Genomic DNA, 14604 nt, shown 5'->3' on the forward strand with positions numbered 1-14604 from the left:
ATTTTCAAACAATGGCCATTCCCCAGCTAGGACATGGAACACACATACCTTTTGTCAAAGCATGGACTCTAAAAACAACCGTTTTTGTACATAAGATGCTGTTTGATAATATGGGGGAACCAGCTAGAAGACACAGAGTCAGAGGATATAGTTCAATCCAGAGTCCATCACTAATTAACTGGGAGACCTTGCATAAGATTTTAATCACAGGTTTATTATGAGGGGTAAACGAGTAGATGAACATAAAAGTATTTTGAACAGTGACCACCACAAGGAAATATTAGTTAAACCAGAATATTTTTGGCAATTTCTATCTTTTCCATTTTCTTAAACCATTAGAGTAGGAAAACCTCAATATTGAAGTAAGATAGAACAAGAAGTTATGATCAGAGACACTTAGAGCTGCCTGGGAGGGATGTGATGGAAAGAAACTCTGTGAGGGCTTTTCCAGACTGTTCACTTTCCAGTCTTGGATGACTTTTCCAACAGGAGCTATATTTGCCAAGGTAGCAGTTACCATCAGCAGCAGCAGAAGAAAGTGACAGCAACCCTGGGGATGGTAGTGGTAGGGCTTCCTGGTAAAGCTATAAATTAGGGCTACATGAAGCATCAGGCTCAGAAAGAGGCTAAGGCAACAGGCCAAGGCTTGGGCAGGAATAAGGAGAGGGTCCAAGAAGAGTGAAACAGGAAAAAAAAACCTAGGTGCTGAGTGTTAAGGATTGAATCATGTGCCATACAAAGACCTGTTCAGGTCCTAACCCCCAGACCTGTAGATGTGAACCCATCTATAAATAGGATCTTTGAAGATATTAGTTAAGGTAAGGCCAAATGGAATCAGAGTGGGCCTTAATCCATTAGGACTGTGGTCCTTATTAGCAAAGGAAATTTGGATATGGTAGGAGGAGACAGACGGGGAGAAAGATGGCCATGTGACAGAGGCACAGATTGAATTATAGATATCTGGTAAGCCACCAGCAGAATGCTGCAGACTTAGGGAAATCATGGCCCTGTTTACAGTTTGATTTTGGATTTACAGCCTCTGAAGCTGTGGGCCAATAAATTCCTGTCATTGAAGCCAATCAATCTGTGGTACTTTGTTGAGCAGCCCTGGCAAACTTGGACACTGAGTAACCTACTCTTTGAGCTCTTATCACAAATGGACAAGTGATCTGGAGACCTGGGTGGCAGGAATATCCTTCAGCCACACTAAATGTTTTGCAATTCTGGAATAATGTTTGCAGTTGCATTTATTGAAAGCATGTATGTCTGCTTCTTCCGGCTGCGCTGGTGATTAGTGTGATTAGAGAGCCTCAGCAGCTCTTTGTGTGCTGCATTACTCAGTGAGCATAATATCCCCCAGCCAAGTGCTTGGATACATCTACAAGGAAGCATTGGTGATGTTGAAGGTGGTTAGAGAGATTTTAATGGTTTTAAAATGAACAGATATGTCATGATAATTTCAGCTTTTTTCTTTTCTGCTCTATTTTGTCTCCCCTTTTCTTCTTCCTCCAAGGAATTCATATTTTTAGATAAACTGCTGGCAGGGAAAGCAATAACCCTTGTAAGTGGCCACTTATTAACCAAGAACTCCAAATATTTTTGTGTAATGTTAATAACTTTTCTAGAACACTTACTGTATATCTGTCACTATCTTAAATCAATGATTTACATGAGATAGGTCATTTAATCCACATACAACCCTATTAGTATAGGATATTACCATGGCAATTTCTATAGATAAGGAAATGGATGCTTAAATGTTATATAATCTGTCAGAGGCATTTCTGGGATTTGAGCTATGCCTGCTCCTGCAGCTCTCCTTACTCACAACTACCCAAACCTACTTCATTACTTCATTTCAGCAGCTGCTTTCTGTGGTCTCCACATCAGCAAACCTACAGACTGGAGAAAAGCCATCTTCAAACTAGTTAGCTAAAACCATGCCTAGCTGCCTAGCAGTAGGCAGCAGATTTCGGTAACCATCTTGCTTCTCCATCACTTTTACTTTCATTCCCTGTAGGCCCCATGCATCCCTGCCTCTTGCCTGTTTTCTGTGCCATTTCATGCAATTTCTGTGTATAAAGGCCATGGCTATGCTCTCTTTCCCATGTGTGTTCTTTAAGCTTTCTTTTCACCTACTTTTTTTCAGGACTCCACCCCTTCACACCTCAATTCCAGTTCTTTCACTTGAGTCTGACCCTCCCTCAGTAGGGTTTATCCTGATTGTTCTTTGTGTGTTGCTGAGCTCTACTTGACACCCACCCCCAACTCCCAGAACTTGATATACTTCCTTCAAGCAAGGCTCAGGCCCTTCAACTGGTCCCCAGAAATAAACTTCTTATCTATTTCTCTCATTGGATAGTGTTGATAGCTTTTTCAGGGACACTAAGGCTTCCAATGCAACCACTGTTATTATTTCATGGTCTGGTCAGGAGGTTTGAGGGTGGTTATTGACTCCTTTAATTAAGGACTGCATAGCCCTTTAATATAGAACAGAGTGCATTACTTATTACATTTTTACTTTTTAAGTGTATTGGTAATGGGTCCTTGTTCTCCCTCATAATATTTTGTATGGTCTTGGGCAATTTGCTTAACCTCTCTAAGCCTTGTTTGTAAAATGGAAGAAAAAATCCTCTCATACAAAGCTCTTCTGAAGATTAAACAAAGTAATTATAAAAAGAACAGCACAGTGCTTTGAGGACACATTTTAAGTCATCAAAAACAATACAGTGGTGCCTCAGTACTTGACTGCTGTGAAACTCATCGAATTTGGTACTCAACACATTTTAATGTGAGAATTTTGTCCTAGTTCTCGTTGTTTGTTTGGTACTCCGTAGTTGACACTCAAGTGTCAGTTGCCTCATGACTCGCTACTCTTTCCAGCTGAAACAAAGGGTCATGCATTAGTCATGCAGTAGCTCTTGCCCTGTGCATAACCCCTTGCGGGCTTGTCCTAGCTTTTGTGGTCATTATGTGTATTTTTGCACTTTTTTTCCTCATCATGGGTCCTAAGAAAATGAACAGTGAGAGTGCTGAGCAGAAAAGAAAATTACTTCAAACCGCCATTGAGAAAAAAAAAAAAAATAGACAAATATGAGAGCAGCAGTATTCGCATTACTGATCTTGCTAAGGAACACAGTATGCCTAGAACAATGGTCTCCACTATTCATTAAGAATAAAGAAGTGATAAAAAAAAGGCTGATGTTGAGGAGGTAGTGGAGGAACATCATGACGAGCTCAGCACTGTGGAGCTTCAGGAACTATAGAAGGAGCAGCAACAAGAGGTGGCTGAAGAGATTTCTTCAGGTGAGGAGGAGATAAGGGAGGATGGCCTCAGCTCCTTGATAAGAAAAATGTGTGCAAAATGGCAGAAGTTCAGAACTTCATGGAGGAGTACCATCTGGACAAAGCTCTGACAAACAGAAATGTGAATTTATTGAATGACTAAAGAATTTCACATTTTTGAGGAATTCTGAAAAGAAGGCAGAAGCAGTCCTCATTGGGTAAGTTTTTATGTGTCAGAGCCTGTGGGGCAAGTTGAAAAAAGGCAGAAAAGCGAAAGAACACATGACATGCAAGTGCCAGTGTCCTACTGGAGGGGAATCTCCGTCCAAGCATCACTCCATGTAACCCCTCCTCCTCACCACTCTCCTCCCACCATCCCTTTAGGCCATGGACTCGTCTCAGTATGGGTAAAGTGAAGTTTTATTTTATTCAATCTAAGTATGTATTAATTTTTAGGCTTATTTCTCCTGTAAAGTAATGATATACTACCATATGTTTTTTACATATTACCTTAAAAATATGCATTGTCTTTGGTTTGGGAATGTATTAAATTTATTTACAGTATTCCTTATAGGAAATATTTGTTTGGTACTCGTCATTTTTGGTAGTCATCACACCTTGCGGGAGCAATTAACGATGAGTACTGAGGTACCACTAATTGCCGTTACCACCATGATTATACTTTAGATATGGCTTTATCTCACTTTCTTATATTCAACAGATTCCAAATCTAAACCTGAAACCATTATAAATATATAATAAAGACAGGATCTACAAATGACCCTTCTTTGGGAAATGATGTGTTGTTAAGATGAATTTAAACTTTCAGCATGAACAATGTACAAATCATTAGGACTCTGATATGAGGAAGATAAAAACAAAATCTATGTAAACTTTCCACCTTTATGTCAGAATATTTCAATATAAGTTAATAAAATTTCATTTTCTTCTGTTGTATAGGTTTATATGAGTGGGTGATGAATGTTTTCAAAATACTATCATCTCAATTGGCTTATGAAGAATATTTTCAAAATATAAATCATAAAATATTGTGGACTAGCTTATAGCTCAAGATAAAAATTTAAAGGAAAGGGCAAGACATAGAAAATGGACCTGGTGATTTAAAGTCAAATTTTTTATGGTCTATGAATGGTTTTTGAACAAAGCATGCTTTTTTAGAAAAAGGAAATAATATTGTTTTGGTTTTGCTAAAGCTGCCAGAAAGTAACATACCAGAAATGGGTTGGCTTTTACAATGGAAATTTATTAGCTTACAAATTCACAGTTCTAAGATTGTGAAAATGTCCAAAATAAGGGATCAACAGGATGATACCTTCCCTGAAGAAAGGCTGCGAGCATCTGGGGTTCCTCTGTCACATGGGAAGTCACATGTGTGACATCTGCTGGTCCTTCTCTCCCAGGTTTTGTTGCTTCAAGCTTCTGGCTTCAGTGGCTTCCTTGGCTACCTCTCTCTGCTTCTGTGGGTGTGTCCTTGTCTCTCAACTTCTATGGGGCTCCTATCTTTTATCCTCTCATAAAGGACTCCAGAAAATAGGATTAAGACTCACCTTGAATGGGGTGGGTCACATCTCAATTGAAATAACCTAACCAAAAGGTCACACCTACAAAAGGTCTGTACCCACAGGAATGGATTAAAAGAACATGAAGGGATGGAAGAAGATGGCAGCATAGAGAGGAGTGGAAGCTAGTTTGTCCCTCTGGAACAACTAACACACAACCAGGAACAACTAGTAAATAATCTGGAATAACTGCAGGGGGACAAACGTGACTGTCCACTCATCATACACCAACCTGAATTGGGAGGAATGCCCGAGATCACAGCATAAAATCTGTAAGTAAAAACTGCGGATCCAAGCCGGGAGCCCCCTCTCCCCAGTGACCCAAGCTGCAAAGCCTGGTGGTGCTAGAGAGCAGCACTCTCCCAGCAAGCAAATATAGCTCAGCTGAGCTCCAACTGGGGTTTTAATTAATAAACATGGACTGCTCAGTACAAGCAATGAATCGCCAACAAGCAGGCAGAGGCTTTTGGTGATGACTGACCTTGGAAAGCCAGAGGGTGGCTGCAGATTGGCCCTGAAGAGGGTTTTCTGTCCCTTTTTTTGGCTCAGTGGAGAAAGCCTCAGCCATTTTCAGTTCCCAGTACTCTGACCCATACAAGGGTGGAGATAGCACAGGCAGAGAGACCATTCAAATGCTAATGACCTCTCCCTAGGGAGGGTATTTTCCCTGAGAGGAAGAAGGTAGTGCCAAGCTCTATTACCCACCTTCCATTCAGAACCAGACCCCAGAGCCTGGGGGAAAACAGCGACGGGACACACCTCCTTACACCGGTTGGGAGCTACGGCCTGACAGGCTCCTCCTGCTGGGTGGAAAATCACAGCGACTTGTGGCATCACAGGGTGTACCAATCTTCTAAGACACCCTCACAGAAAATGGATACTATACCCTCCTTCCAAGACCTGAGCTCGTTCTGGTCTGGGAAAACCTGATTGGGATAACCAAGGACACCAGATGCCTAGACAACAGAAAACTACAACCTACACTAAGAAAAACAAAGTTATGGCCCAGTCAAAGGAACAAACTTATACTCAACTGAGACACAGGAATTGAAACAACTAATACTAAATCAATTCAAAACGTTTAGGGAAGATATGGCAAAAGGAATGAAGTGTATAATGAAAACAGATAAGGTAGAAATTGAAAGTTCGAAAAAACAACTGGCAGAATCTATGGAAATGAAAGGCACTACACCAGAGAGGAAATAAACAATGGAAATATACAACAGCAGATCTCAAGAGGCAGAAGAAAACACTCAGGAACTGGAAAACAATTCACCTGTAAGCCTACACACAAAAGAACAGATAGGGAAAAGAATGGAAAAATATGACAACGTCTCTGGGAGCTTAAGGACAAAATGAAATGCAGGACTGTACATGTCATTGGTGTCCCAGAAGGAGAAGAGAAGGGAAAAAGGGCAGAAGCAATAATAGAGGAAATAATCAATGAAAATTTCCCATCTCTTATGAAAGACATAAAATTACGGATCCAAGAAGTGCAGTGTACCCCAAACAGAATAGATCTGAATAGCCCTACGCCAAGGCACTTAATAATCAGATTATCAAATGTCAAAGATAAAGAGAGAATCCTGAAAGTAGCAAGAGAAAAGCGATCCATCACATACAGAGGAAGCTTGATAAGACTATGTGTGGATTTCTCAATAGAAATCATGGAGTCAATAAGGAAGTGGGTGATGTATTTAAGACACTGAAAGAGAAAAACCACCAACCAAGAATCCTATATCCAGCAAAACTGTTCTTCAAATATGAGGGAGAGCTTAAAATATTCTCTGACAAACAGACAATGACAGAGTTTGTGAACAAGATACTTGCTCTACAGGACACACTAAAGGAAGCACTGCAGACAGAAAGGAAAAGACAGGAGTGAGAGGCTTGGAACACAATTTTGGGAGATAGTAGCACAGCAATGTAAGTACACTGAGCAAAGATGACTGTGAGTATGGTCGAAAGAGGAAGGTTAGGACCATGTGGGACACTAGGATGTCAAAAGATAAAGACTGGGAAGGTATAACTCAGTGAAATGCAGGGTACTCAATGATTGTAATAAAAGGAACAAATATGTTTTTACATGAGGTAGAACAAATGAATGTCAACATTGCAAGGTGTTAAAAATAGTGTGGGATTGGGGGAAAAAGACAATCAAAGAAAACTAGAGACTAATTAACAGAAACATTGTATTATGCTTCCTTTAATATAACAAAGGCAATATACCAAAGCTAAATGCATATAAGAAGGGGACATAAGGGAGGGGTATGGGACTCTTGGCATTGGTGTTGTTGTCTGACTCTTTATTCTACTTTAGTTTAATGCTATCTTTCCTTTTGTTGCTTCCTAGCTGTCATTTCTTTTTTCTTTTTCTTTTGTCTAACTTCTTTGACTCTTCCTCCTCCTTTGTGTAAGAAATGGAGTTGTCCTTATATAGATAATGGTGAAGGTGGTGAATACATAAATACGTGACTATACAGGGAACCAACGATTGTTTACTTAGGATGGATTATATGGTGTGTGAACAAAACTGTCTTAAAAAAATGGGTTGATGAAGAAATCTTGACACTATATTGAGTGAAATAAGACAGACACATAAGGACAAATATTGCAGGGTCTGACTAATATATGAATTAATTATAATATGTAAACTCATAGACATGAAGTGTAAGTTACCATGATATAGAACGAGGCTAAAGAATGGGGAGCAGTTGCTTATTATGAGCAGAATGTTCAGCTAGGGTGAACTTAAACATTTTGAAATGGACAGGGGTGATGGTAGCATATTGTGAGAATAACTAACATTGCTGAATCGTGTGTGAATGTGGTGGAAAGGGGAAGCTCAGAGTCACATATGTCACCAGAAGGAAAGCTGGAGGTTAAAAGATGAGACTGTATAAAACAGTGAATCTTGTGGTGGGCAATGTCCGTGATTAACTGTACAAATATTAGAAAACTGTCTCATGAACTAGAACATATGTATGATACTATAGCTAGAAGTTAATAATGGACATATAGGAAAAAATATATATACATATTGCATACTATATACTACAGTTAGTAGTATTTTAACATTCTTTCATCAACAGTAATAAATACACTATACCAAAACTATTAATCAATAATGGAGGGGGGGTGGTTAGGGGTATGGGAGGATTTGAGTTTCCTTTTTTGTCTTTCTTTTCTGGAGTAATGAAAATGTTCTAAAAATTGAAAAAAAAATTAATTGTGAGGGGTGCACAGCTGTCTGTATGGCTGTGGGTGACTGATTGTACACTTTGGATCTTTGGATGGTTGTATGGTATGTGAACAATCTCAATAATAAATAAATAAATAAATAAAAATATCAAAAAAAAAAAAAAGGAACATGGATTTCTGGGAACATAACAGCTTCAAACCACCACATATATTTAAGGAAAGAACATTAAGAGGTGATTCTTAATATAGATACCCTATTTTTATAAGTGGATGGATAGATGAATCGATAATGGATGGATGGAAAGATGAAAGATAGATATCCCTACAAGATAGAATCCTATAGTAATATCCTGAGTGTATTAGATGCTATTCCATTTGAATTAATAAAATTACGTTTTAATCTGCAATGTCTATTGCATTTCTATTCTGGCACTGAAGAGTTTATTTAATTCTGCTCTATCCTATGTACTGTAGGGATTGTATAATGTAATAAAAATGAGAAAGTTTAAATATTCTGTTTCAATGCTATTTGATTCTAATTTGTTGCATGCCCTTGTATGTGTTACTTTGACTCTCTGAAATTATTTTTAGATTGGCAATGCTGATACTTACACTTTACAGAATTTGCTATCATTTGTGAAAACTCTTTCAAAATTGAATTACTTTGACAACTATATATGTTACCTTTTCATGATTCGGTGTTTTTTTTTCCTTTTCTCCGTACTATCCTAGACATTTTACATGTCATCCTGCACCCATGACCTCATCTTTCCCTTAAATCTCCTATCTATCCAAATCTCTATCTCTTCCATCTTTCAAGAAGCAGTTTAAGTCCTAACTCTACAGTAATGTCATATCGTCCCAACCTTAAACTCCCATAGCATGTAACATCTGAACCATATAATGCAACTAAATTTTTTTTTTGAAGAGCCCATGTTTGTTATTCACTCTAAGATTCTTGCTTGATTAACTCTATATTAGGCTGCTCTTGCATTATGCATACCATTGGTTAATATGTAATGAACTTGCCATATATTATTTTGCATTTATTAATACAATGTTTAATCTGCCCAACTACATTATCATCTACTCAAGGGTAGGGACTATGTCTTGTAGCCTTAGAGCAGAGCATATTTCAGCTCCCTCAGGTTAACTTTTGTTTGGTGAGCTGATAGACTTTAAGACTTTGGATAGGTTTGCCCGCCCCACCTGGGTGAATAAAATATGATAGGGCATCAGTTGACTTCATGGTTGTTGTTTCCTTTTCTTATTTATGTTCCAATTATCTCTTTTGACAGTCTAGTCTCTCAGAAACACTGTTGGGATCTCTAGCACACCTGCGAGGTAGGGCTACCACACATTATATTGGCTATAACAGACCTGGTTTGTGTCTTAACTGGAGTTGGTCAGGCCTGGGATTGATTCCACTTCTACCACTCATTGTCTCTGTAACCCTTAGCAAATAGCTTAACCACCCCACGCCTCATTTCTTCAGTTGTAACCTGGGGCTTTCCTGAGGACAATCTATAGAGTGAGAAAGAAGCCTCAAAGAAGCCCAAATTTATTCCCATAAGGAGGTTCTGTCATTTTAATTTCTGCTTCTTCCACAACTGGTTCCAGGGCACACTGCCCATTCTAAACCACTTTCCTCATTCAAGTTTAGCACAGTGGTGGTAAACTAATACTTCCAAGAAAGCCCTCCAGTAAATGATAAGGGGAAATATAAACAAATAGTTACAGAAAATAAAAAGAGAATTCAAATAGTTACTTTTCCAAAATACAGGCATCTCACACTAAGATCACTATACTCTGTTTCCAAATGACTGATAGCACTTGGCAGGCACCGTGCTTTATATAATAGACATGTTAGCTCCCTCCCAGCTCATTTTCTCAACCTCTAAGTGCCCTATGGCCCTTGTTGAAGGAGTGGCCTTATATATTCATGGTTGTACCAGGTGACCCTTCTCTTGGCATTAGGTGACTGGAGCAAGGATGAACAAAAACTCAAGCTGAACCAATCATTCCTTTCTGGAGAATGTGAGTAAGATATAGGAATTAAGTCTAGTTGGTATGGGTCATTGAAATCATATAGTCATATAGAGTTGGAGTCAGGTTGGTATTTTGGAAACTGAAAGCCATGGACAAGTCCGTGTTTTATAAAAGCTGCTATAATAAAATAGCTAACATTTATTGGGTGTTTATTATGTGCTATGTCTTATTCTAAATGTTGTAAATATCTTAACTCTTTTTATCTTCACAACTCATTTTATCTTTATAGCAATCATATAGGATAGGTATTACTAAAATGCCCATTATACAGGTGAAAAACTGAGACTCATAAATTTTAAATGATTTTCGTAGTGTGATTCAGAAAAATAAGTAGTGGGGGACTGGAATTTCAAATTCAAATAGTCTCTACTTCCAGAAAAAGTTACAGAACTTTATAATCTAAGTTTCCTCTCTGAGCAGGGGTTAAGAGCCTTAATGATTCAATCTTAGAAAGTTAAAGGAGATGTACAACAAGAGAGAGAAAAGCTGGGCTAGGAATATAAATTAGAAGGCTGTTGTTATGATTCAGATAAGAAACGATGACCGACTGGATTAGATAGTTATGGTGGGAACAGAGAGGCAGGGATAAGAGTGAAGACATGATTTTGAAGATAGAATGAATGAGAGTTAGTGATGAAGTAGACATGGAGGGAAAAGAGGAACAGGAATTAAAGATCACTAGGGGTATTACAACTTGGGTGATCAAGTAGGTAAATTAATTTAAAAAATTAAGCATTTAAATGTTAAGAAGGAGATGGAGGGGCAAATGAGAGACGTTGTCTCTGCCATAAAGAGTTTACCTTCTAGTGTGGGATTCAGATGATAAATAAAGAAAAATAAAATAATTTCAGACGGTGAAAGAATGTGAAGAAAATAAAGCAGATGAAGAGAATACAGTCAAAACATGGAGAATATGAGTGCTGCTTTAGATAAGATGATCAGGGAAGATTTAAGGAGGTGACATCTGAGTAGAGACTGAGCTAATGAGAAGGAGTGAGAAACATGAAGCTTTGGGGGAGAGTTTCAGCAGGGATAAGAGCAAGAGTAGAGGTGTTATGGAGGGAAATTGTTGTGCGCATTTAAGGATTCATAAGAAGGTCAGTGTAGTTGGAATATAATGAGTGAAGGAGAGAGAGCTGGCAACAAACTACATCGGACAGGGAGGTGTTTTGATTTGCTAAAGCTGCTGAAATGCAATATAAAAGAAATAGGTTGACTTTTACAATGGGGATTTATTAACTTACAATTTACAGTTCTAAGACTGTGAAAATGCCCAAATTAAGGCATCAACAGGATGATCCCTTCTCTTAAGAAAGGCTGCTGGCATCTGGGACACCTCTTTCACATGGGAAGGCACATGGCTGGTGTTTGGTCCTTCTCTCCCAGGTTTCGTTGCTTCTAGTTGCTGGCTTCAGTGGCTTCTGTGGGTGTGTCCTTGTCTCTCAGCTTCTCGGGGGCTTCTCTGAGCTCTCTGGGCTTCATCTCTCTAGCTTTTGTAAGTGTTTTATCCCCTTATAAAGGGGTTCACTAAAGGATTTAGACCTACCTTGAATGGGCTGGGTCACATCTCTTTTGAAATAACCTAATCAAAAGGTCCCACCCATAATAGGTCTGCACCCACAGGAATGGATTAAAAGAACATGGTCTTTTCTGGGGTACATAACAGCTTCAAACCACTATAAGAGGTGAGGGCCAGGTAATGAAGACCCTTTTAGGTTTGAGAAGTTGCTTAATAGGACTATATTGGAGGATTTTAAGTAGGGGAGTAGCATGATTTGTCTTAAATTGAAAAAAGATTATTTTGGCTGCTTTTGTGTGGAGCGGACTGAGGACGGATAAAAGTAGAAGTTTAGAGACCATTTAGGAGACTGTTGCAGAGATTAGTGTGGTTTGGTCAAGGTGCTGGGAAACAGTGACTCTTGGAATATATTTTGAAAGGGAGCTGACAGAATTTGCTGATGGATTGGATATGGAGGATGCCCAAAAAGGAGGAAATTAAGGATCCCGTCAAGATATTTGACCCAAATAACATATAAATGGTAGTGCTATTAACTGAGTCACAGAAGTAGGTTTGGGGCAGAAAATCAAGAGTTTTCTTTTGCCTGGTAGACATCGAAGCAATTACATCAAATAGGCACATGGGCACACAAGCTGGTGCTTATGGGAGAGGTGAAGGTTAAAGATGCAAATATTTAAGTCTTGGGAATATGGTTGGAAGTTTAAGTCTATGAAATGGACTTAAACCCTGAGTTTAGATATAGAGAAGAGAGCCTAGATTGTTCCCTGGGTCATCCCAGCATTTAGAAGTCAAAAAGAGGAAGGAAGGCCTGGAGAGGAGCTTGAGAAGGAAGCAGCTAGAAAGGCAGGAGAAAAACCAGGAGGATGCAAGCTTAGTGAGAAAAGTATTTCAAGAAGGAGGGAAAAGTCAGTTCTGTCTTATGTTTCTGAGAGTAGAATAAGTAGAAATTAGGAAAATTATCATTGGAGAGAATAATGGTTAAATCTCAGGCAATGCTTGGTGACTCAGAGTTATAGGCCCATAACATAATAGTGCAACAACCATAGATGTTATAATTGTGCTCGGAGTTACCAGAGAATAATGGCACATAGAGTGGAGGAGCCTATTGTCTCATAGAAGATGTTTTTTCAGCCCTCAGGTCACACCAAAAAGGTGGTGATTTACCCACACCCTACAACACTGGCCCTATTTCATGTACAGACTGCAGCTTCCTGATGTGATCAAATTCCTGGAACCTATTAGAAATCTAGGCTTTCGATCCCTATTGCCTTACACGGGATTCTTCAGCAAGAAAGGAAGAGAAGGATAGAGGGAGGAAGGAGGGAAGAAACGTATTTATTGAATATGCCAATTATGTGCCAGGCATTATGCTATGTTCTTTATGTATTTTATCTCATTTTTATCCTTTTGACATTCCAATGAGGTGTCACAAGCCTAATTTAAAAGATTAGGAACTCAGTGCTCAGAGAGGTTAGGCAAATTATCCAAGGTTCATAACTTGTTAGCAGCAGAACTGAGATTAATACCCATTACCCTGACTCTTTTATTTCCACTACATCACATTGTGCCTTTAATATTCTTGTCTCATAAGACTCATTTTCTAATATTTTTGCCATGATGTGATAGATAAACTCTTTCCTTTATTAGCAATGAGATGTTGAGTTTTCTTTTCCCATCCAAATTGTAGCTTAGGAGACATTATTTCCCTGGAATAGGCCTTTGGGACTGGGATAATTTAGTTAGTGAGTTATATAAAACATGCCTAGATTTGAGTAGACTTGAGTCTCAATTTAATTATTTCAGTTAAAACATTGAAGAACTTTGGAGCTGTCACTATAAAATAAACTCTTTCCCACTTCAACGCTATTCCTTGCCTCTCACCATAGCATTTTGACAGGAATAGGTCTATTTTAAAGTAACCAACCTAAATTTTTAACAAAGCCACAGTGTTCTAAGGGAAATTGTTAATTTGAAAACTGAATATCATCTTGAAAAACTCTGAAAGGTACTTCATAATAATTTCTCATGAAACAAAAATTGGAAGCCTCTTAAAGGAGCTGTGAAATGAGATTTCCTTTTGCAACAAAGTGCCAAATGGTATGAAGGATTATACTACATTGATCTTCTGATGCTACAGAAATAACAATATTGCTAGTCATAAAAAAAAGTGTAACTACATGAACATGTTTATCAAATAAATTTATGTAACCATTTGAAATTCAGAAAGGCTAGAATGGAGGTAGGAAATCAACTAAGAAAGTTGTTTCAACTTAGAAATCATCTCAGAAAGCACAAGAGAGAATGTTTCGGTAAGACCTGGGTGTGGGATCCTAAGGGAAGAGATGAGAGATGAATCAGAAGCGGAACTTTGATTAGGTGGCATATTTGGCTCCAAAATTTCGGGAACTATATCTGATTTTTTCACTACCTTATGTACCTAGCACAAAGCAGGAGCTTAATGTATAATTGTTGAGTGAATGAGGGAGGAAGGCTATTATTTTGAGTAAACCCATTTATATGTCTGAAAAAAACCAATTCATATGAAGATACATGCCTTTTCAACAAAATAGAAGCATTATTATACTCAATAAATGGTAAGACTAGAGTTTCAAGTTCCTTTGCATGTGCTTTTATGTACCTCAAGTGAATGGGGTCACCAAACTGTTTATCTAGTTTCCTGCCTAGGGGCATGTCTCTGGTGCACGTAAGGATCAGGAAGGGGTGGATTGGGAAAAGAACCCATAGAGAAAGAACAATTGCCAGGACATGTATGCAAATAGGGCAAAGGACCTGAAGGGAACCCTACTTCTTACTCTATAACAAAAATGTACTTTCTCAGAGATATTAACCTACTGAAATTGTATTTAGAAATATTATAAAATAAAGTAAAAATCTGTTGAATAAAGACTTTATTAATGCCTTTTTAGACTTAAAAATTGTTTCCAGCTCCATTGAATATTCATTCTTGAG

This window comes from Choloepus didactylus, chromosome 2 (assembly GCF_015220235.1).
Source record: "Choloepus didactylus isolate mChoDid1 chromosome 2, mChoDid1.pri, whole genome shotgun sequence".
Taxonomy (NCBI): domain Eukaryota; kingdom Metazoa; phylum Chordata; class Mammalia; order Pilosa; family Megalonychidae; genus Choloepus; species Choloepus didactylus.